The sequence below is a fragment of the Schistosoma mansoni genome, chromosome 5 (genome assembly GCF_000237925.1).
Source record: "Schistosoma mansoni strain Puerto Rico chromosome 5, complete genome".
In the NCBI taxonomy this organism is placed as follows: Eukaryota; Metazoa; Platyhelminthes; class Trematoda; order Strigeidida; family Schistosomatidae; genus Schistosoma; species Schistosoma mansoni.
Genome location: NC_031499.1, coordinates 3,471,245 through 3,475,363, shown reverse-complemented (window position 1 = coordinate 3,475,363; position 4,119 = coordinate 3,471,245).

Here is a 4,119-nt window from a genome sequence, read left to right as displayed (position 1 = left end):
GAAGTATTTTCCCATCTTCCCTTCGGTCCTGAATTTCAGTGATTGTCTTTCCTTCTTTGTCCTTGACTGGTCTCTCTGGTTTGCTATATCTCCCTGCCAATTTCTGCGTCGTATCATATAGTTGTTTCATATTCCCTTCTCTTGCAGCTTTTTCCGCCGCCGTTGCTAGTTCTCCCATATATTTCTGCTTGTCGGCTTTAATGCTTTTCTTCACTTCCCTGTTTGCTTCTGCGTAGTCTGCTTGTGCTTTGACTTTCTCTGCTCGTGTTCGGCTGTTCTTAATTGCTAGTTTCTTGTTCTTCCTTTCTTGAATTTTGTCCAGGGTTCCCATAGAGATCCATTCCTTGTGATGATGCTTCTTAGGACCAAGACCCTGCTGACACGTTGAAGTTAGTGCTTCTTTTATCCCTTTCCAGTTGTCATCCAAAGTAGTTTCTTGTTCTTTCAGTAGATCCTGTAGAGCTTGGAACCTGTTGTTGAGAGTTATCTTGAATTCATGGAGCTTGTCAAACTCCATCAAAATCATCCACCTGAGCTACAAATCTTCTCCACCATTTCAACTACATTTTGTTAATATTTAATAATTAATTAATATGTACAGATATCAGTCCTATAAGAGATTCATTATGAGTCTATTAGGTTACTAGTTGTATCTATACTTTCAACATTATGTGACATGATTATGGATTACGTAATAAACAGTAGTTCCTTTAAGATTAACGATATGTCTTAATGATGAATGTTATTTAAACACCAATCTTATACATAAAATAAAATATGAAATCTTTCTAAAATACTCCTCATTGTAATAATGAATCCAGTGAGCATCAACCAATCAGAAAACGCTGCTGTCTTTCGTCATGGTAACCATGGTTTCCATTTACTTATTTACAAATAAAAAATGAGATTACAGTATTTATAGAACTTCCGTTTTGTTGAGAACATTTTATTTAAATATTTTCTATTATGGAGTTTTGAAGTTACGAAAGTCTCGTCAATGTTCAATTCATTGTATATATTTTGTCATAGTAACTTAGCCATTGTATCCGTTTGAATCTCATCATTTGGTTTAAATATAAAAAGGAATCAAAATAGTTATTGTATTAGGGTATTTTTTACTGGATATCTATACGTTGTTACTTATTCATCTATATTAATACTTAAAGATGTTAATGATATAGGAAGAAACATTAGTGTCCGGTAAGATAGTACTCTATTCAATCTTATGAACAAGCATAAGTTCTGTATTAAAGTAAATAGAGTGAGTTTTAAACTCAGTATTGAGAATTTGTAAAGATTGTTTGTGTTTTTGGTAGTTTACAAAAGGAAATGATGCTAGCTAGATATCCATTGAAAATCAAGAAGTATTAAACTGTTGTCGTGTGAAGACTTTTCAGCAGTGCTCATTTATGACTTTACCAATGGGGATCGAACTCAGGACACTTAGATATCATTATAAGATCTTCACCTTTAAATTGTTGTATTGACACTCATTGGATGTACAAATTTTGATATAAATCATTTCGTGACATTGCACATTCAATGCTACTAGTAGGTAACTGGCTTAGCCTGGCATAGTTTAATTCAACTAGTCAAAATTACTCACTAGAATTCATGAAATTACAGAATGAGATTAGAGTTGATTTTCTTGTACAAGGATTGAACTGTTAACTGACTTGGATAAATCTTTTAGATAGATAACCATTCAGGATATTGTTCACATATGTGTTTAGCAAGTGTATGTATAAGTAATATGCTGGACATTTTATTCTTAACTAACTTAGTGCTACTTTCTTACTGATACTCTGAGTCTACTTTCTAGAATTAAAGGCACTTTTTTATGGTTTCTTTGAATTCGAACTTAAGTTCCGGTAGTATTATATCTGTTACTGTTATGTCCACAGAATGCTTAAATGACTCTTATTTGACACAAGGAAACTTTGAATCCGACGGTGTGTAGTGAAAAAACAAAGACTTTTGACATGAATTTATATGACCCCTAAAATAAATCATACTCATATCTGAATACACTAAATTTTAACAGCTAGATTGTAGTAAACGAGAACTCAAGTGCAGACAAACAAATGTAAATACATGTAATTCAACATTATAGAATACCTGGGTAAAATCTGAGAACCATACAGTGATACTTCATATCCAAAATATCCATCAATTGTCTCAGACTTTGTTATTCTTTCATTTCCATTTTTAATCACTCTCTGTTCTCTTTCTCTTCGATTTTCTAAGCCTTCTGCCACCAGGCATTTCACTTTCGATTGATGATACATATTACTTATATCTATCGACATCAGTAGCACACACCACAAGGTCAGCAGTTAGATCAATAACTTATTATGTACATACAAATTTACAATAATATACCATTTTTTTTCTTATTCTGTCATATCAAGCAACTTGTGAAGATTTTATCAATTCCGAAAGTAATTTTCATGACAAATTGATATTAGTTATGGAAATAATAAAAACCTAGAAAAATTGAACATGTCTTTGATTCAAGTGATGATAGTCCATAAATCTGAACAGAAAGAAGCTTGTGATCTTCAGATTTCTGAACATTCATAACATCGTGAGATGATGGCTGACTAGAAATCATAAATTTCATTACAGTAGCTGGAAAGTATATTGCTCTGTATTTATGTATAGATTTCGTAAATATAGGTCTTGCGATAACTTTTGTACTAGCCATCCAATACAGACGCTGTTGAAAACGAATTAATTCTGACCCCCAAAAATGGAGAATGTTTATTCAACCCTGTTTCATTTGCTGTTTTGTTGTATATCTAGAAATGCCTTATATTGTATACTCAAGCACCTGGGTTAGATCAATTGAGTTAAAATCTTTTACAAATCTCAAACTAAGACATAAAATCTGTTCATTGATCCCTAATTTTTTAAGATTTTGTAGTTTACATTAGTTCTTGATGCCAACCTACTTTCAAATTTGATGTACTTTTTTGTTCAATAAATATGCTAATTGAAATAGGAACCAAATGAATTGAAAATTGTAGCGTACAACAATCTTATCCATTTCGAAATAATCCTCATTTCTCCTAAAACATTTTTGTTCCATTTTTGTTTTGTATCGTTCAAGACATTCCTGGAAGTTTTCAAAAAAGTATTTTGATATTTTGTTGAAATTGTTTACATGATTGTTTTTTTCTCAATTTCTATTCATCAGTAATGATACTAATAATGAAACAGCAAATGAAAAACATAATAGAATAAATACATTTAATGTTTACATTAACAGACGAGATTGACAGTCTACTTTCAGTTTGATAATCATTGGATTCCTGACTATTTTAACTTATGATTTATTTGAACATATAAATATTGGTATAAAGAAGCACTGAATACTAATGCGCCACAAGTGAGTGGGCTGTAATACTGCCTGAGTGCCCAGACTAAAACAACTGGTTCCCTTAGGAGGCCACACCCGGAGCCTTCGATCTAAAGCTCTGATCCATAAAGCAGTGTAGCAACGTTAGGAGATACAGTACCATGGTATCAGGTGAACAATAATTGGTTCATACGCCATTTGTTCTCTCGAGATCATAGAGCCCATGTGAACCATTGGTTTAGAAAGAGGGGTTTCCAACTGCCCTCGATGGACCCTCTGTTTCCACCGGCCAATTTAAAGCACTGCACATCCGCTTTCTCTCCTTTCGGTTTCGTAAACAACACACCATCGGCGAAAAGGCAGTAAGTAAAACTTGCCTGCTAGTGGCTGTATACTCATAATCATGTGAGAGTATTTCGACAGAGAGAACTGACTCTCTCCACCCTCAGCCGTACTAGGGCATTTGAAAGGAAGAGAGGTACTTTTTAACCGGAATCCTGAAACTCACTAGCAAATAACTACTTTCCTTCATACATTATCCTCCTCAAAAGTTTTTTTTCCCAAGTTTCATTAAAGATCCTCATAGATTATTCACCTAATAATATCTTCTTTATATAGTTAAGATCGTGAGTCAGTTGAGGCTAGACCACCATGGAAAACCTGAAAGCATTGGACGGTCGTTTCGTCCTATTGTGGAACTCCTCAGCAGCGCGCATCCATGAACTCGCAATGAGACATCGAACCCAGGACCTACCAGT